Genomic DNA, 22024 nt, shown 5'->3' on the forward strand with positions numbered 1-22024 from the left:
TAAAAAGGGCATAATCGTCAATGACTATATATATGTTTCAAATACACGATATTTGTTATCCCTTACATATCTCCCACTACATTCAGTTTATTTTTGAGACGTGAGTATATGATAGCATGAACTCATTAATCCCTCACATAATCATTCTTTCGTTCTTAATCAAAACTACCATGGTGAATTCTGATTTAGAGTCCAATAACGATAGTAAGTTTGATTAATACTGTGCTTGTTTATGTATTAATGTTAGTTGTGGTTTTGTGTTGTTGATGTTTGTTGGTATTTACAGTTAGCAATGAAAATGGGGAATTCGAATACGGAAGACCTACTGTGGGCATTGAAAGGATTTCTCCCAGATCTGGGAAGAAGTATTACAAGCCTGTTGTTGCAATTTCGTGTCGTCCTGAGGTGGGTATGAAGTTTGAATCTGTGCAAGATGCCATTACATTTTATAAGAATTATGCTAAAGAAGGAGGTTTTTCAGTTCGCAAAAATACTCAAATTACCAAACGTGGGGTAGTTACTCGAAAATATCTTGTTTGCTCTGAAGAAGGTCAAAAAAACTTTAGGCAAATTGATACAACAAAAGATCATAAAGACAACCATAATAATGAAAAACAAATTAGGAAACGTCCATCAATTAGGACCGGTTGCCAAGCACATTTACGTTTGCAGTTAGATGAAAAAAACAAGTATGAAGTATATTCGTTTATAGAAGAACATAATCACTCTTTAGTTGAACAGCAAGATTATCATTTGTTAAGTTCTGCTAGGAGTCTATCATTTGTTAAGGAACAACTGATTTATAGTTTATCAAGGATTAATGTTGGGCTGTAAAGGCATTTAACATTATGAGAACCCATTATGGTGGGTTTGAGGAAGTTGGTGCTACAAAGGTTGATGTAAAGAACTTCAAGCGAGATCTTAACATGTTCATTGGTGAGTTTGATGCCGAAATGGCAGTTAGTCGCCTGATGTTGAAGAAAGACTATTTACCCGACTTTTCTTGTGAGTACTTTATTAGTGAAAATGGTAGACTTGCTGGCCTGTTTTGGGCGGATCAAGTTATGAAATGTAACTACAATATATTTGGAGACGTTATGTCTTTTGATTCTACCTTTCGCTCAAACAAGTTTGTTAATTTATGTCATATCTTATCTATTATATTTTAATATGTTTTAACTACATTTATTTATTATAACTTTTTTTTGCAGATACGATATGGTGTTTGTTCCTTTTACTGGTATTGACAATCATCATCGTAATGTGACATTTGCTGCCGCTTTGCTAACTTCAGAGACAACCGAGTCATACAGTGGCTGTTACAGAGATTTAAAGATTGTCTAGGAAGTGAACCCAGAGTTGTCGTAACCTACCAGGACCCTGTCATGAAAAAGGCCATTAAAGCTGAATTCACCACTAGCAGACATCAGTTGTGTATGTGGCACATAATGAAAAAACTTGCTGATAAGGTAATTAGTACAAAGAAGTACTTTTATTGTTATGAAGATTTGCTGTCATATATATGTTATTTGACTTATAACTATTCTGTTGATTTGTTTATTACTATATGTTTTTGGTCTGATATTTATTTGCTTAGTTATGTGTTGTGTTACTAAGAATATGCATTGTTTCTAAATTTTAACAATGTGTTTGTTTTTATTTGCTAACATTATGATACTCAAATGTATCTTTGTTGATATGTTTTCAGATTTATGTTAGCACAATAAAACTTGTGACAGTCTGCTGATATGTTTTGCTTATTTATGCTACTATATGTCTAATTTATGGTTCTAAGAATGTGCAATTGTTTATTATTACTTTCATATGTTTTGCTGATTTATGTTGCTAACACAATAAAACTTGTGATAATATGCTGCTATGCTTTGCTGTTATATGTGTGTTATTTGTTGTTATATGTTTTTATCTTTCATTTGTTGACTCCTTGCTTCACGTTTTGCTGTCATTTGTTGTTATCATCATTTGTTGTTATCATTTATTTATAACGCAGTTAACCTTATGATGGTTTGTTGATATGTTTTGTAGATTTGTGTTTATGTGATTTACTATGTAGCTGATATGATTATTTCATATGATCTTGCAAGTTATTGATATGTTTTTTAAGAGAGCTTGGATAAGACATGTTATCACTTTTTTTCTATAATGTTGCATTTTATAATTTATTTATAATATTCTTGTTTCGTTTATTATAAGGTTGGAAAAGCAATGTGTAGAAATTCTAATTTTAAGAGGCGTATATGTGATATCGTGTGGACTGATTCTATAGAGCCGCATGAGTTTGAGGAGAAGTGGGGTGAGATAATGAAAGATTTCCGATTGGATTCTAATAAATAGTTAACTGATATGTATGAAATTAGAGGCGTTTGGATACCAGCATACTATCGTCATGAGCACATGTCTGGACTAATGCGTACAACCTCCCGCTCTGAAAGTGAGAATCATTTTTTCGGACAACTTACTAACAGTAGTTTTACACTGGTTGAGTTTTTAAGTAATTTCGATACCACCATGGAGTCTAAAAAATATAACCATAGGAAGAATGATCATGATACAAGGTGAAGAGGTATGTACCCGCCTCAACAACGAGCGAGGCGGGTCAACCCACAAGATATGGACAAGAGGCTTGAAATCAAGACATTATGAAGGCACAAAGCCAAAACCTACGCGCATGGCGCATATCACATATGCTCATGCATCACATGCTCAGGCATCATATGCTCAGGCACCACAGATGCTCAGGCATCACATATGCTCATGCATCACATGCTCAGGCATCATATGCTCGGGCATCACATATGCTCACGCATCACATATGCTCACGCATCACATATGCTCACGCATATCACATATGCGCGTGGCGCATCCGCGCGTGGCGCATATCACATGCTCGTGCATATCACATCTGCGCATGAAACATCTACGCGTGAGAATAAAGAGAAGACCTCGCGCATCCTCAGGATAGGCGCGTATCACACATGCACATAATCAACCTCATCCTTATCCAAATCAGGATTAGAGCAACCTTGATTGTGCACGTCAGACAACCTTCCAGAGGGTATCTTTTTAAGGAATAAGAATATGCTGATGTTGACAGCTGCCAATGAAAGGTGGACAACTCAGCAAAACCCATGTGCTACCACGTGATTATAACCAATGAAAAAGCACCAAGTGTCCCAAAGGACACGTGGCGCAAAGCAACTGGAAGAGGCCAACAAAGCCCTAACTGGGTCTAAGCCCAATTAGTGGAAACCCTAGCACTATAAATACCACATCAACTCCACAAGGAGGGGACATCACAATGACATCACAATAACATCCAATTACATCCAATTACAGAGTATTCAGCTATTAAGCAATACATTCCATTTCCTTACTCTCATATCATTATCTTCTCCTACATACACTTATTCTCACACCGGAGGGTTACCCCAAAGAGGACCCCTCTGTCCCTTTCTGAGGGGTAAGTTTACGGTGCTGTTCATTTTGTAGGTGGAAGAACCCAGATCCAAGAGAACCATCGGTGAAATATCATAATCACACCCGAGGAAAGTAGATCGTCTACCAGTGAGTCGATCCACGTTTCTTCATTGGCGCCATCCACTGTTACAACGGCAACAATATCTCATCAGATCTCTATAAAAAACAAATTTTCACCATGGTTTCTGGCGTTCGTAACGTTGATCAAGTTCTGGAGGATATTGAACGTGAGGATGTTAATGAGGGACAACAGTTTCTGAGGGTGCCGCGTGATTCTACGCGCGCCACCAGTAACCGACCCTTAATCACAACTCCTCATGGCCAGACTGAAACTCCTCCAGACGATCTCACGTTACAAAATCTTGCCGGCGCGAAACAAAAAGGACCAATGGGTCCAGAAGATGAAACCAATGACCCCAAAGAATGGCTCATAAACGAGAAACGACGTCTAATGGACAAGTACAATGAGATGGTCAAACACAAAAAGTCAGCCGACTTAACACAACGGCTAGCGTTTGACAAGCAAAACGTTCATGGAACAAAAAGGGCGCGCGCGCCGGAAGATGGTCATTCCGTTCACACTGCACACACTGAGTTTAGTGATGAAGAAGTGCACAGCATGAGGAAGACGCGAGATACTCATGCAAGAGGCTCACAGCTCCGCGCGCACGTGAACATGGCGCCTGGAGCCAGAGCCGATCTGGATCTACACGCGCCATACAGACCACCAGTAAGAGGGCAAGTGGACGTAACCACACCATACAGGCCAGCCATCTTGGTGAAACATTCAAAGTTCACTGAGCGTATCGCGAAGGCCCCCATTCAGCACAAAACCAAGATGCCAAGTGGTTTGGGAAAATATGACGGCACAACAGATCCAGACGATTTCTTACAAGGGTTTGACAACACAGGAAACCTAGAAAGCTGGACGATGCCAACATGGTGTCACATGTTTGCTCGCTGCCTCAGGGGCGCGGCGCGTGTCTGGTTCGAGAGCTTGCCGACTGGGCAAATCGATGGGTTCGAGGAGCTATTGGAAAAGTTCCAAGCCCACTTCGTACAGCAGCGCAGACACACGCGCGACCCGGATGACATCATGCACTGCGTGCGCAAGAATGATGAAACGATTGAAGACTACATAACTCGTTTCAATCAGGAGTCTCTGGCAATCGGAGGTATCACTGAGCAACTCTTGCGCGTGGCCTTTATTCAAGGCGCGCGCAGTGATCAACTCCGCCGAGCTCTCGTAAGCAGAGATGGCATGCCAACCACTTGGGCCAAACTAATGGAAGCATCGCGAGTCTTCGCGAGAAATGAAAAACAAATTGCCCAAGATAGGGCAAGAGAAAGAGCGCATCAAACTGAGTCACCGCGCAGCAACGAAAAAAGGGGCAAACAGAACTCTATATGGTCCAGGTTGCAACCAACCAGTTTTTCTTCCGCAGAAAAACAGGCGCAACCAAGCTCACCCCAGCCCCAAAAAGACGTTCGTAATCGCGGGGAGGGTGACAAGAGGGAAGGTGGCAGAGATCCTAACAGACCTCTGCCAAGAATATGGACTCCCCTCACTAAAACGCCTTCACAGGTGTTAAGCACTGAGAATGTCCAATTCAAAAGCCCCAAGCCACTACACTACAAGGGACCATCAGACAGTGGCAAGTACTGTGAGTTTCACAAGTCCACAGGACACAACACTGATGCATGCCACCACTTGAAGGATGCAATTGAAAAAGATGTGAAGTCAGGCAAGCTGGCTCACCTGGTGAAAAACTCAAGACCAGAAAATGAACAATCAGGAGCCTCAGCCAGCAAAAAGTACAAAAGAATCTGTGTAGCTGAGGGAGGAAGGCAAGGGCAAATATCAAGAAAGAGAAGCGCGCAAATCCAAGGAGATTGGCGCGAGCAACAAGTAATCTTCCCAAGAATCAGGGGAGGCCCTTCCATCAGCAGTCCTCTTGTCATCACTACACACATTGCTCATTATGAAGTGTCAAAAGTCCTGGTGGACACTGGCAGCGAGTCAGACATCATGTATGAGCAATGTTTCAGGAAACTGGATCCGGCAGACCAAGCAAGGCTTGAGATTGTGAATGCACCGATCTCTGGTGTTTCAAATGAAATCATTCATCCCCTAGGTCAAATACAATTTGAACTAACCATGGAGGATGAGAAACACAAGCGAGTCGAAGTTGTCAACTTCTTGGTCTTGCCCACCACTTCTTGCCACAATATGATCTTGGGTAGGGGAACGATTGCCCAGTTCAACGCCATACCGTCGCCAGCGCACGGCGCATTGGGGTTCCCAACACCAACAGGTGTAACTTTTGTATACCGAGATCATTTGTGTGCAGTGACAAGTACTCCGCGGGAAGGGAGAATGAAACTTCCAATGGCAGACAACGCGCCAGAGGAATGGATTCTCAACCCAAAATTCCCGAAGCAAACAATCACAATTGGCGCTACGATATCAGACGACACGAGGTTGAGAATGAAAAGATTGCTCACAGCATATATGTCGGTCTTCGCGTGGCAACATTCTGATATGACTGGGGTTCCGCGAGACCTGGCGCAACATTCTCTCAACACCTTCAAGTCTGTAGAGCCAATTGCTCAAAAGAAGAGAGTCATGGGGGATGAGAAGGCGAGGGCCATGAATGAGCAGGTTGAGGATCTATTGCGCGCAAACATCATCCGCCCGATACGATACCAGACATGGGTAGCCAATCCTGTGATGGTAAAGAAAGGTAATGGGTCGTGGAGGATGTGCATTGACTTCTAGGACCTCAACAAAGCGTGCCCAAAAGATTGTTACCCCCTCCCAAACATCGACGCAAAGGTGGACTCCGTGGCGCCATTCAAGCTCAAATGTTTCCTGGATGCCTACAAGGGCTATCACCAGATTCAAATGGCACCACAAGACGAGGACAAGACCGTCTTCAGAACCGACAAGGGTGTTTTTTGTTACACAAAAATGCCCTTTGGTTTGAAGAATGCGGGAGCCACCTACCAAAGACTTATGGATGCTGTTTTCAGCGAGCAGATTGGAAGAAACCTAGAAGTCTATGTGGATGATTTGGTGATCAAAAGCAGGGAGGAAAAACAAATGCTCAAAGACATCGAAGAAACCCTTGGGCGCCTAAAGGAAGTTAACATGAAGCTCAATCCGAGCAAATGCACTTTCGGCGTACAAGAGGGAAAATTTCTAGGTGTAATGGTCACCAAGGATGGTTTCAAGGTGAACCCTGAGAAGGTGGAGGCCATCCTTGACATGCCCTCGCCATCCACCATGAAAGAAGTCCAGAAGCTGAATGGTAGATTGGTTTCAATCAACAGGTTCCTAGCGAACCATGCAAGCAAATCTACCCCATTTGTCAACACATTGAGGAATTGCTTAAAGAAAAGCCAATTCAAATGGACTCCTGAGGCCGAGCAAGCTTTCAGTGAGATAAAAGAATGTTTGATAAATTTGCCCGCGCTTACAGCTCCACTTCCTGGTGAAACTTTGACATTGTACCTATCAGCAGGAGAGCGCGCCATCGGCGCAGTATTGTTGGTGGATCGCAAAGGAATCCAAACGCCAATATACTATGTGAGTCGGGTGCTGACAGATCCTGAGACGCGCTACTCCATCATGGAAAAGTTAGTTCTGTCACTAACACACGCGTCGCGCAAGCTTCATAGATACTTCAATGGTCATCCTATTGAAGTTCTGACTGGTTACAACATCCAGCAAGTCTTGCAGCGTCCCGCGCTCTCAGGAAGGCTGACAAAGTGGGCGCTGGAATTGGGAGAACACACGATCGCCTATAAGCCCCGTCCAGCAATAAAGGGACAAGTCTTGGCTGATTTCATTGCAGAAGTCCCCGAAGGAAAAATTGAAGAGGCTCAGCGCTCCGCGAGCCAATGATGAAGAAAATGTTTGGAGATTGTTCACTGACGGAGCTTCAAACAACGAAGGGTCCGGCGCAGGCCTAAAACTGGTGGATCCAGAGAATCATGAATATACTTACGCCATCAGGTTGGACTTCAAGAGCACCAACAATGAAGCTGAGTATGAAGCCCTGCTGGCTGGCCTGCGCATCGCGCACAAATTCGGAGTTAAAAAGCTAGAGGACCATGTTGATTCATACTTGGTAGCAGCACAGGTCAATGGCCTTTATGATGCCAAGGAGAACACCATGCCTCTGTATCTAGAGCAGGCGAAAAAGCTCATCGAGCAATTTGACTGCTTCAGAATCATTCATATTCCGCGCAGTGAAAACAAATCTGCCGACGCGCTGAGCAAGATGGCATCAACCAGCTTCGATCACTTTGGCAAAGATGTCAGATTAGAAGTAATGAGCAACCCGTCGGTGGGAGCGAAGTCTGTCCTTGTAACTCATACAACCCCTTCATCATGGATAACTCCAATAATGGAATTCTTGAAGGAGGGAAAAGTACCGGGCGATCGCGCACAGGCGAGGAAGATAAGACACAAGTCGCAAAACTATGAACTGCTTGATGGTACATTATATCGACGCTCTTATCTTGGACCGCTCATGAAATGCCTAGATGCTGAGGAAGCAAGCTATGTGATCAGAGAGATACACGAAGGAATCTATGGAATACATGCTGGCCCGCGCATGGTGGTTGCCAAGGCAATGAGCGCAGGTTACTATTGGCCAGGCATGTACTTGGACGCTTTAAAAGAGATCCAAAAATGCAAAGCATGTCAGAGCTATGCGCCAAACACCATGCGGCCAAAGAACAACTTGATTCCGGTGACCTCTGCATGGCCTTTCCACAAATGGGCAATCGATATTGTGGGTCCCCTACCGCAAGCGCAAGGGCGAGTAAAATTTTTGGTAGTGGTAGTAGAATATTTTACAAAATGGGTTGAAGCCAAGCCACTAGCAAAAATCACAGCTGAAGCGATGAAGCGGTTTGTCTGGAGCCACATCATATGCCGTTTTGGCTTGCCCATGGAAATTGTGAGCGATAATGGCAAACAATTCACTGACAGGAAGATATCAAACTGGCTCAAGGAATTGCGCATCAACCAAATCTTCACTTCGGTATACCACCCTCAGGGGAATGGCCAAGTGGAGCGCGCGAATCAAAGCTTGTTAAATGGGCTGATGAAAAGGTTGGAGGGAGAATCCCATTCTTGGGTCGAAGAGCTACCTAATGTCCTGTGGGCACACAGGACATTAAGCAAAACCAGCAATGGCGAATCCCCGTTCAGCCTAACCTATGGAACGGAGGCAATGATTCCAGCAGAAATTGGATGCCCATCCCATAGAGTGCTCATGATGAGCAAGATTGATAACGAGCGCGAAAGAAGGTTGGATCTCAACTTACTTGAAGGGCGCAGAGAGGCGGCTATCATCAATGAAGCCAAATACAAGAAAAAACTGGAAAAATATTACAACCAGCGTGTGAAAGAATGCCACTTCAAGAAAAATGATTTTGTCCTTCGAAACAATGAAGCTAGCCGCGCGATACCCCCGGGAAAAATGTCCCCCAATTGGGAGGGACCTTATCAAGTCTCGGAAGAATTGGGAAAAGGCGCATACGCTTTAAAAGATTTGAATGGAAAGAAGATCCCGCGCGCATGGAACGCGGCACAGCTTAGAAAATGTTTCATGTGAAAAATGTCAAGTTTGTAATCAAGGCTTTTTAAGCCATTATGAATAATGATACGCCATATCTTCTCTTAATGTGGATTCTATTACCTTTTGCATACATGTTTCACACTTCCCTTTATTAATTTTGAGCAATATGACAACATTGTATTGATATCAAAACGAAATAAAAACGAAGTAAAACATACATGCGCGAGCTTCAAGCTCAAACGCGTTAACGAGTCTTAACTCTAAAACGTCAGGGCCTTAGCCCAATTCTATTACCTTTTGCATACATGTTTCACACTTCCCTTTATTAATTTTGAGTAATATGACAAAATTGTATTGACATCAAAAACGAAATAAAACGAAGTAAAACATACATGCGCGAGCTTCAAGCTCAAACGCGTTAACGAGTCTTAACTCTAAAACGTCAGGGCCTTAGACCAATAATGTAAGCCTTAGCTCAAATCACTCACAACATCCATCCTACATACTGCGCAGCCTGACCATAAAAATACCTAAACACAACTAAGGCAAAACAAATGCCAAAACATAGTTGTTAAGGTCTCAGGTCGAGGTCGCGCATGCAATTGTAATAGATATCTGAGCAACACATATTGATACGTAAAGGCTAAAAACTCATAATTCCATATAATAAATGCGCGATAACGTCGCGCAAAAGAGGAATAATGAAAACGCCTAGGCACGTGTCAACATAATCAAGATATGGCAAAATCACTTACAATATGACAAGGATTAAGTATAATAATTTCCTTACAGCCTTGTTCTTATTTCAACGTGCAAGCATATCTTATATTCAACAAGCAAACATGCAATATAAAGAGATGAATGGGGAATGCGCAAGATGCGAAGAAGGAAAAAACAAAATTTCATTCCAAACCATTGAAATTTACAAGTTTACAAGATGATAAGATACAAACTACAAAATACAAATAATAAACATGAAGGGCTTCTCAAGTCTCCACGTCGACGTCAGCCTCTTCATAATCCTCATCACCGCCCTCAGCATCTGGCGCAGCCCGCTCCTCGTCATCTCCAAACTGACCATAGTCAAGTTGTTCATCCTGAATGGAGTCTTCTATCACAATAGTGTCAGGAGCGGATCCTTTGGCCACGCCAGAGCCGCTAGCAGGAGCAGCATTTTCCGCGCCATCATCGCCGCCACCAGCCCCCTCGCACTCGTCAAGTAATTTCTTTAGCACGCCGAGATCGGGCTGGTCAGCAAGCGCGGATATCTGCAAATCATAAGGAAAAATATGAGTACAAAAAGACTTGGAAAATAAGTCAAGGTTATCTCATTAAGGTTAAAATACCTGCGCAAGGATGGGAATGGGAGTATTCAAATACTTCTCCCCCATCGCGGCCATGTCCGCGCAGGCAACGTCGCTCTGATAAGGGTACTCGGATGGGTTCTTCTTCAACATGCCATATTCATAACCATCCGTGAACCCTTCAGCTCGACCCACCAAGCGCGCGGCAGCGTTGCAATCCATCACATGGGCCTGAAACTCGTCTGAGTATTTCATCGCGTAAGCGCAACGAGTCATGCCCTGTGAGATTAGCCATTGGCGATCCTGCGCGAGGGAAGCAACAGACGTCTCGAGGGCAGGAATCTGAGAGTTTAACAACTCAACAGTTTCCTTAGTCTGTTTCAGCTCCTCTTTGTCGGACGCTGCTGCTGCCAAGGCTTCTTCCTTTTCCGCCCGCGCAGCATCAAGTGCTTCCTGGCTAGACGCTGCCGTCGCCAAGGCTTCATCTTTTTCGGCCTGCGCGGCCGCCAGCTCCCTCTTCAGGCGCGCAACCTCACTCTCCAGCGATGATTTGTCAGTTATAGACTGGACAAGAGCTTGGTCACGCGCCTCCGCGTCCAGCTCCAAGTCGCGCACTCTACGCGCGTACTTGGCCGCGTCTGCTTTGGCTGCCTGAAGCTTCTCCCGCGCAGCCTGGAGCTCATGCCCGCGCTTCACAAAGGCGGTGTTGGCACTTGCCCTGTTCTCACTGAGCTCTGCTTGGAGCTTCTCAGCTCTCTCTCGAGCATCAGAAAGATGCCAAGCAGATACTTTAGCCTCTTGCTTGGCTTCCGCAAGAGCATCACGTACCTTTACGTAATCATAGCGAAGCTCTTGGGAGGCAGCAAAGAAAGCCGACCCAGCAAACAGATGATCTTTAAGCAAGTCATCGCGAGCGCGGGCCTCCTGAAACCTCCTTTCAGCTGGAGGCGCAGAATGAGCCCAGAAGTCCTCACACACACCCATGGACTGAAATGAGCTGTCCTCAGTAATGTTCCATCTCGGGCGGTAGATGTGATCGGCTTCCTTCAAACACAAAGTAATGATCTAAGTCATCAAAACACTAATATGAAAGTCCGCGCAGCGGAGCAAAAACAAACTTATACCTGCGGGGACGAAGCAGAAAAGTCAGCGGCAGGCCCACGAGAAGACGGCTCCGCGAAACCTCGTGGCGCTGCAGGGCTGGCGCGGCCGCTGTCGGAGCCTTCAGCTTGAACCTCCTCATCCTCCTCAGAAACAGGCCTTTTCTCCTGCGACCTAGAATCAAAATCAGTCTCGCGAGGAGGGCTATGCGCAGGAGAAGGTGAGGGAGGTCTCGACGCCGCCAGATCGGCGCGTAAAACAGCCTCCTGCTCCTTAGTAATCCCGATGAGGGGAGATTCATCGCTTGCAGGAGCAGGAGCAGAGCCAACGGCGCTGGCACCGGCGCCAGGAGTGCCGCCAGCAGCTTGCAGGCCAGCAATGACTCCTGTGAAAAAATCAACAAAAAGGAATGGTTCATGACTTGATCTAAAAGAAAGTCAGAAAATAAATGCGCAATACGTACCTTGGCGCAACTCCGTTCGCAAAGCAAACATCGCCATGAAGTCCATTCTACCCTTTTTTGAGGGTAAAACAGGGGACTTCGAAGCGACCTCCGGCGCAGCCTCGGCATCTTGTTGCGCTTGAGGTTGATCCACCAAGGTCGCCGGCTCTACAAACGTTTGAGTAAGCAAAGATTCATTAGTAATTCAATCAGAATCGCGCTCATAGAACCATAAAAGATAAGCAAAGTATACCTGTCGAAGGCGCAACGCCGCTTCCCTTTTCCACCGCGCGAAGGGAGGAGGTAGTCGCACCATACCTCGTGTGGACAGGAGGTCTGCCCACTTTTTGAGGCAGGGAAGACAAGGGAAACTTGGAGGGAAACTCCTGGGTTTTCTCAAATCCCCCCGCCTGAGTAGGAGGATCCTGAACAACAGGGGCAACATCTTTCTTCTGTTTCTTACTGGCCCCTGCGCCAGTTTTCCCCTTAGCTTTACGCTTTAGTTGGGGCGCCTCCTCCTCCTCCTCCTCTTCCGCGAGCTCCAGCTCGTAGTTTTCAAGCGCATCTACAATACGTGCAACAGAAATGTTAGCCAAATTTGGTATTATAAAGGAAAATGCATAAGTACAAAGGCTTACCAGGCGCATCGCTGTCAAAGATAAATCCCAGATCAACAGGGATGAACATGTCATCAAAGCGATCGGGGAAGCCAACCTCCCCAGCGCCCAGCGTGACGGAGCCACCCTCCATATGCTCATCATAGGCGGCGTGGACATACTCCTTGACGACTGCACAAAACAAGTTAAATGATATCAGCAAAACGAATTATATTCGCGCAGAAGTAAGGCAATGAGATTAACTTACACAAGCCGTCAACTTGGATCACGGGCTCAGTCGCGCTGTCAGCCCACCTCCTGCTCATACCAACCCCCACCAGCGCCTCCTCGCAAATTTTCTTGGCAGGGGATGGTTCGGCGGTCAACTTTTTAACCCAGGCGCCAGTTGGGTTCTTGAAGACACCCACATCCGCAGGCGCAGAAGAGATCGCGCGCATGGTCATGCGGATGGGGATCACACCAGCCCTGATGTAGAAAAACCTCTCAGACCAGTCATGAAAGCTCTTGAATGAAACAGTGCAGCACTTGACCTTCTGACTGCGAGGAATAAATGAGAACCAAGAATCTTGGATCTTGGGCTTATAAAAAAACTGAAAGCGCCGAGGGGTGGGCTCCTCGCGCTGAGATTTGCACATGAACTCAAAGTGAGTCATGCGCACGAGTCCAAACGGATGGACTTGGGAAATATGAATCCCATAAAACCTAAGCACCGCACCCACAAACCTTGTCATCGGGAGACGAAGGTTGCAGTTGGTGAAAAAATGGCAGTAAAGGGAAATATAGCCGGTAGGCGGGTCCGCCGCCGTTTGCCCGGCCCCAGGCAACATGCAGCCAAACTCAGGGATAAAACCCTGAGAGGCGATAAGGCTGTCAAAATCGGACTGCCTAAGTTTGCAAGGGATCTCATCCCACTTCTTCACGGCCTTGGTCCTCCCTACCTCCTCCGATGAGGCCTCAGCAGCCTTCTTCCCCTTGCCGGTCTTCTTCAATGTAGACATTACTAACGATTTAACACGGCAATGGATGGGGGAGATTGTGTTGTCTGAGCTATCAGACATACAACTGTGAAAACGGACAAACGATGCTTCTGAAGAACAGAGATCTGGAAGCAGAACAAAGGCAATCGGAATAGAATGAAAGAAAGAAAAGAGCTCTGAATAATAAACAAGAAGATGAAGGATAAAAAACTCTAAGGGCTGGCTTTTATAGGCCCAGGAGAGAGAAATATTGGTGCTGATTGGACTTCACGCGCCCCCACTCGCAGGTGTAAGCCAACGCGAGCGCGACACGTGTCCCTGACACTGTGTGAGGGGACACGAAAAGAAACTCTACAGCTGCTGCCAGAATTCACGCGCCACCACTCGCAGGAACAGACCAACGCGAGCGCGACACGTGTCCCTGACACTAGGTGAGGGGACACGAAAGGCAACTGTAGCACCTCGAGCACACGAAAGGTCTGACACGTCTCCATCACTGACGCATGTCAGCAACAACCAACCACGTACAGGGACGATTCGTTTTCAACCAAAAGGATAGAATTTCGCGCAACGATGAATAAAAAGAAGAAAAAGACAAACCCCTACTAAAAGAGCAAACTACTAAGTCTAATATCTATCTTACCTCGCTCGCGCGAGACAAGACACACATTAGACTGGGGGGGCTTGAAGAGGTATGTACCCGCCTCAACAACGAGCGAGGCGGGTCAACCCACAAGATATGGACAAGAGGCTTGAAATCAAGACATTATGAAGGCACAAAGCCAAAACCTACGCGCATGGCGCATATCACATATGCTCACGCATATCACATATGCTCATGCATCACATGCTCAGGCATCATATGCTCAGGCACCACAGATGCTCAGGCATCACATATGCTCATGCATCACATGCTCAGGCATCATATGCTCGGGCATCACATATGCTCACGCATCACATATGCTCACGCATCACATATGCTCACGCATATCACATATGCGCATGGCGCATCCGCGCGTGGCGCATATCACATGCTCGTGCATATCACATCTGCGCATGAAACATCTGCGCGTGAGAATAAAGAGAAGACCTCGCGCATCCTCAGGATAGGCGCGTATCACACATGCACATAATCAACCTCATCCTTATCCAAATCAGGATTAGGGCAACCTTGATTGTGCACGTCAGACAACCTTCCAGAAGGTATCTTTTTAAGGAATAAGAATATGCTGATGTTGACAGCTGCCAATGAAAGGTGGACAACTCAGCAAAACCCATGTGCTACCACGTGATTATAACCAATGAAAAAGCACCAAGTGTCCCAAAGGACACGTGGCGCAAAGCAACTGGAAGAGGCCAACAAAGCCCTAACTGGGTCTAAGCCCAATCAGTGGAAACCCTAGCACTATAAATACCACATCAACTCCACAAGGAGGGGACATCACAATGACATCACAATAACATCCAATTACATCCAATTACAGAGTATTCAGCTATTAAGCAATACATTCCATTTCCTTACTCTCATATCATTATCTTCTCCTACATACACTTATTCTCACACCGGAGGGTTACCCCAAAGAGGACCCCTCTGTCCCTTTCTGAGGGGTAAGTTTACGGTGCTGTTCATTTTGTAGGTGGAAGAACCCAGATCCAAGAGAACCATCGGTGAAATATCATAATCACACCCGAGGAAAGTAGATCGTCTACCAGTGAGTCGATCCACGTTTCTTCACAAGGGATACAATTCCTCGTTGGGAAACCAAATATGAAATTGAGAGACAAGCTAATGAAATATACACTCGAAACATTTTTTATGATGTTCAACAGGAAATCTGTCATGGAGTACATGAGTGTATGTCTAGATCTGTTGAGGAAGTAGGTGATTTTTATAAGTTTTCAATAAAAGATACAAAGATGGAAGGCTCTGGTCTATATGAGGTATGTTCAAATGTTTTTCATAATATTTTGCTTACAATATTGCAGTTGTCTTACAACTATGCAATTTTATTTATTAAGGCTCTATTTAACATTTTAATATTTTGATATTTATAGGTGTTTTTTAGGGAGGAAGATATGGCTATTACGTGTAGCTGTAACAGATATAAGCAATATGGATTGTTGTGTAGCCATGTTTTTTGTGTACTCAAGTTATGTCAGATCGAAGTGTTCCCCAAAAATTATGTCAAACGTAGATGGACTAGAGAGGTTGTTAACAACAATTCTTATAGAAATGTTGTAATCGATCAAGGAATTACTCAGAATGTTGATGTTATACATAAGGATTGGACATGACTATATTATCAACAAATTTGTTACCAACATCGAAGAGCTGAAGATATATGGTGATAAAGTCAAAGAGGACATGGTAAAAGCATATGAAGTTTGTGGGGTGTCCCAGCCACCAACAAAAAAAGACAGGATTACCAATTTACTCGGGTTTAATCAACCTTCAGAAGCTACTATTCGTGTTCCAGTGGGTATAAGGACAAAGGAAAGTGGGTCTAAAAAAAGATTCAAATCTATTTCAGAGCTGGTTGCTGCTGGTAAACATCCTAGAAAACCACCAGCCTGCCAAGTTTCGGAGCATGTTGCTGATACACCTATTGGAAAACCGCAAGCCTGCCATGTTTGTGGAAAACCCGGACATAATAGGCGCACGTGCCCCGAGTTAAACCCAAATAACAACAAAAATTAGTTTTTATTTCAGTTTATCGTTTGTTTTTTTGTTATTGCAAGTTTGATGTTATGTAACCCGTACCTTGATATGGTGTTTTGGGATTGTTTGAATTGTCATTGTTATCTATGTTTTGGACTATTAACTGTTGTTTTAACAATTGCTTTACAGCTATAGTTGCTCTTTGTGCTTTGTTACTATACTTTTTTTTAACTCAATACAATTGAAACACGTGATGATGATATCACATATGATAGTATCAATACACTATTTTCTATTTCTTTTTATAGTGATAGATATTCTATCATATTTGGTATTTATGTTGTTCAAGATTGTGTTTTGAAAGTAAACTTAACTTATAAAAACTTTAAAACGGCTACCATATTATGTGTTTAACGTAATCTTTACTGGTATTGTATTGTTATGTTGTTTGTTTTTCTTTTTTTTTAAACAGTATGGAACGTTTTATACTTGATTCCTAAAACATTTAACAACTTATAGTTTTTGTTTACACCAACCTAGGGTTATAATTATTCATTATGCAGTGTTGAATTTTAATGGTCATAGCAAATTTTCAAAATTGTGTATTAGTTCTATGTTATGATACAATATATTGATAATGTTTTTATAGTTAAATGTTTTACAAGCAACTTTTAACAGTTTCAATCAACCAAATATTTTTTTTGGCGTTAAATTATCAATTCATAACACAAGTTTATCAGCCAAAGTCAACAAAATGAGAGTTCAAGCTAAAAAAAGATCTAAATAAACCTTAACCATTAGTCTGCCATAATATCATCCGGTAACTAAACCTTAACCAAATAAAATCTTGCTAGAATAAACATAACATAACCACAATCGTTTCAAACTTAACCTGAAGTTTTGATGGAATAAACATAACATAGCAACCAATGATTTTTAAGAGCAATACATTCCTACCCGCTCCATGATCCTTTCAACCGAGTTGTTCCTCATCATTGCACGTTCTTCAATAGGAAGTTTCACATAGTCACGAATTTCTAAGATGACAAACTCTTTGTGTTTGTTGATGTCAGACAATAAGATTTTTGCCACGTATTTCACTCTCAAATCTATCAACTGGCTGTTTTGTGCTTCCGATTCAGCCGTAAGACCACATTTCCAGGCGTTGATGGAGGTCCCTTTATACGTCTCCATATACCTCATCATAAAAATACCATTGTCAACTGTGTTGTTTAAGGTCCTCCAAGGCATTGATACTCGAGTTGGGGTGCATCTTCTCAATTCATCAGCAATCAGGTGGGATGTCATTGTCAAGTAAAGACATAATTTCTTGCTATATAAATTATTAAAAAAATCATAAGAACCAGATATTAAATATGTAATTTTAACTTATGTATATCACTTGTAATCATAGCCATACCATTATTTGTAGTTTCCTCTCATATTTTGAATCAAACATCACAGTCGCAGAGTTGTCAATAACATCAACTTGTGTCTTCTTCAAATTAAAGCACATCACGTAATAATGATCTGAATGTAACATCGGAATAAATACCAATTCTATACCAACTGGGGTATCCAACCCTGCATCTTTTAGGACAATGTCCATGTTATTGTGAAAAGTTGTTATTCTTCGGCTGACTTCAACATCTTCCTCAAAATCTTCAGCACACTAATTACAAGAATAACTTAATACTAGGGATCTTGTTGTCATTGTTGTAATTAACTCTCAATACATATTTATATTATTGCCAAATAAATAAAACGTTTATTAACTTACCAACATATCAGGGGGACAGAATAATCTTGGTGGGTCACTTTTGTTCTTGAATTTATCTTCGCTATTAAGCACCGAAGCCCAAGCCTGTATCACACTTACATGCACATGCACATTAGGGTGAAATGTCTCAAAAGACACCCTTTTAACAGCAGCCCCGGTTTCTAATTCAAACAGCAAATTCCTGCCCAAAATTTTATGTGAAATTATTATTACGATTTTTTTGTGTTAAATTTTATAACGTATACATATATATAATTACCATGGATCCTTATTCGCCGCAAACACTGTAGTCCCTAAGTTGACTTCAACTGTTGATTTTTTAATTACAAGGCTTACCTTTTTCCTCACAAAGGGCGAACGTAAAACGTCCGGTAACTTAATCAAACGAGGTTCCCTCTTCATTGCTTCTGCTATTGGTTTCACCTGAGAGATTTCTACTGATTGTGTGATGACAAATTCAGGTGTTTTGTTAACAGATAGACCAACGGTTGGAGCACTTGCTTTATCAAGTTCAGCGTTAGGTTGCGGTTTTGTTGTTGGTGTTTCCCTTGTCATTGAGTGAAAAGTGGGTGTAACTTGTGATATCCCTAGATCAAAGTTTGGTTGTTCAAACCCCGCATTAACATTTGTTGCTTGTCCCAAATTCATAGTTTCTCCACTTAGAAATATACTCTCTATGTTTCTTGCTGCCTTATTCGCTTCACACCACATTGTACTTGTGAACCCGTCCTCATCAACATCTGTAGTGTTGGTGCTATTATAAAACATATTTGATTTTAAATGATCAACCAACGAACCCCAACCAAAAACTTTCTCTTTTAATCCATCATCTTCATTGTATTTGTAATAGTTGTCTTCTACTAGCTGGACAACCTCATCAAGTAGTTTATCAATCTCATTTTACATCCTCTTTGCAAATAATGTCAAGTAAGTTATATCAGTTAACAGTTAATATATTAGTTAATTAAAGACCAAAATTATTGAACCTTGATATCTTACCCTCAGTTTTTGGTTAACAACATTTCCAGGTATCTCTATCTCTGGTTTGGCATTGAATTGTTTGGCAACTGCATCCGATGTCATTGGATCACCACCGTCTCTATTAACCAGACAATTGTTTAAATTAACACCATCAATCACCATATCTACAGTACTTTCCATGTTTTTCATTTCGGTATATTCTTTCATATATATTATGAAACTATTTGTGTTCCCTTTCAAGTCGACTTGAAGTTTTTCTAGTGCTTCTACCTCATAATGTTGTAATGCTGGTAATTGTGGTAGAAGATGTTTGCCTTTATCATGAGCATACACTAACTACAAAACATTATAAAATAAGTCATACTTATTTTAATTAGAACAAAATATATAAGAAATGTTTCCTAAAGTGTTTATAAATTTACGTACCGCAAGCAAAGGCAATGGACCATTGTAATGTTCTGTAGTTTTCCATAACATTTTGGTTCTTTTCAAAAGAGTAATCATGTAACCACACCAGTCCATATTTGGTACATCTTCAATCCTTGTCATCGATTTCAAGAACTTCATATTTATTGTTCCACCTTTAGTTGTCTCGCCCATTATTGTCATATACACAACTAGAAAATTCAGCTTAAAAATCCTATCATGTTCAGAACATGCCTTCATTTTTTTGATAACATCTAATGCTGTCATAAGTGGACATTTAGGACCAAACTGGTTTCTCCATTCAGCTATTACTGGATCTTTATAACTTGGTTTTTTCATCTCAGTTATGCCACGTTTTCCATGGGGTATTCCTAATACATCACTAACCAGTTCTCGTGTTATCTCAATTTTGTGAGACCCAACATTAAGACTGTTGTTGTTAGCATCATAGTTGTCTATAAGCCATCGTCCTAAACAGGTTGGGATATTAGGTAATTTGAGAAAAATCACACTAGAAAATCCCATATCTTCAATAGCAATTAACTGAGCAGGATTCAGATTCTCAACTAAGGATACCAGGTTTCCAGGTATATTTCTAACGGTAATTCTTTCATGTGTCATTTGTTTGTATAACGGTGGTACGTTTTGAACAGCCATGCTTTCGTTAGTTGTTTGTGTAAACCATGATAATCAAAGTAATGTAAAGAAGAGAGAGTACTAAATAGTTTGTGTTTTGTATTATTTTGTGATGATTGTTCATTATACTATACATCATTATATAGCCATACAAGTTTCTAAATAAGGCAGTGGACAGCTAATATCATTGAAGGAATGGCTGTTGGTTAGGCTGTTGATTAGCCGAGATTGGCGGGTCAAAGGAACAAATTAGGATATGATGGAAACTGATCCTAAAAATCTTCAATCACAATATTTCAACATTCCCCCTCAAGTTGAGTAGTGGGGTCTTCAATGCTCAGCTTGCTAAGACAGTGATTGAAAATTTTTTCCGTAACTGCCTTTGTCAAAATATCCGCGAGTTGATCTTCTGAACGAACAAATGGAAGCTCAATTATTCCTGTTTCAAGTTTTTCTTTAATAAAGTGTCGGTCCACCTCAACATGTTTTGTACGATCATGTTGGACTAGATTTTCTGAGATTTGGATAGCTGCTTTGTTATCGCACAAAATTTTACTGGGTTGGATTGGAGGATAACCAATTTCTGTCAAGAGTTTCCTCACCCAAAGTATTTCTGCCAGACCACGTGCTATACCTCGGAATTCTGCTTCAGCACTTGAAAGGGCCACCACCTTTTGTTTCTTACTTCTCCATGTGACTAGGTTCCACCAACAAGAGTAAAGTACCCTGAGGTCGATCTCCTATTTCCTTTATCTCCTGCCCAGTCTGCATCAGTGTATACCTGAGTTTCAAGTTGTTCATTTTTTGTAAACAACACTCCATGACCAGGTGTCCCTTTGAGATATCTTAGGATTCTCTTTACAGCTTCCATATGAGTAATTTGGGGTTGATGCATGAATTGACTTACAACTCCCACTGCATAGGCAATGTCGGGCCGGGTGTGTGAGAGATAAATCAGTTTTCCTACTATCCTCTAATATTCTCCCTTGTCGGCGAGTTCACCGTTTTCCTCCATATAAAGCTTCTGATTCACCATCATAGGAGTATCTGCAGGTTTGCAGTCAATCATTCCTGTTTCAGCTAGCAAGTCAAGGACATACTTCTTTTGGCAGATGAAGATTCCTCGTTTTGACCTCATGACTTCGATTCCAAGGAAGTATTTAAGTCTCCCCAGATCCTTCATTTCGAATTCTCTGAATAGGTTAGCTTTTAACCGTGTCATCTCTTCTTCATCATTTCCTGTGATTATCATATCATCAACATAAATAATTAGACAAGTTACAAGCCCGTTTCTTCGTTTCAGAAACAAAGTATGATCAGAGTTACTCTGTTTAAAACCGTATTTCCTCATTGCCACGGTAAACCTCCCAAACCAGGCCCGAGGAGATTGTTTTAATCCGTATAATGATTTCTTCAAGCGAAACACTTCTTTAGAGCTCGACTCTTTCATGAATCCAGGAGGGACTTCCATATAGACCTCTTCTTTGAGTTCTCCATGCAGGAAAGCATTTTTCACATCAAATTGCAGAAGTGGCCAGTCTTGGTTTGCAGCTATAGAGAGTAGAACTCTGATTGTGTCTATCTTGGCCACTGGAGAGAATGTCTCGGAATAGTCAATTCCGTATGTTTGAGTGTACCCCTTTGCTACGAGTCGAGCCTTGTATCGTTCAATAGTCCCATCTGGCTTGTATTTCACAGTGAAGACCCATCAGCAACCTACCGGTTTTTTTCCGGGAGGGAGGATGGATTTCTCCCATGTATCATTTTTATTTAGTGAATCCATTTCACTTTCCATTGCTTTTCTCCATTCCTCTAACTTAAGTGCTTGTTCAACTGTAGTTGGAATTTCTTCAGAGCATAAAGATGTGGAGAATGCTTTAGCTTCCTCGGATAAATTCCCGGCTGCCACATTTGCCATTGGATATCGAGAACCACGAGATTCCTCTTCTGGAGAGTACCTCTTTGGAGGGACTCCTCTGTTAGATCTTGGGGATAGGACATATGTTTCCTGT

The 22024-nt window shown here is 42.4% G+C and overlaps 1 pseudogene; it reads left to right on the plus strand.

The window, feature by feature from the left end:
• Positions 1-276: 276 nt before the first annotated feature.
• LOC143585424 (protein FAR1-RELATED SEQUENCE 5-like) lies at positions 277-16228 on the plus strand (annotated as a pseudogene).
• The last annotated feature ends 5796 nt before the right edge of the window (positions 16229-22024 follow it).

The sequence above is a fragment of the Bidens hawaiensis genome, unplaced genomic scaffold, assembly GCF_021521415.1.
Source record: "Bidens hawaiensis isolate Kalapana, Puna unplaced genomic scaffold, B.hawaiensis_p1.1 tig00033839_1, whole genome shotgun sequence".
In the NCBI taxonomy this organism is placed as follows: domain Eukaryota; kingdom Viridiplantae; phylum Streptophyta; class Magnoliopsida; order Asterales; family Asteraceae; genus Bidens; species Bidens hawaiensis.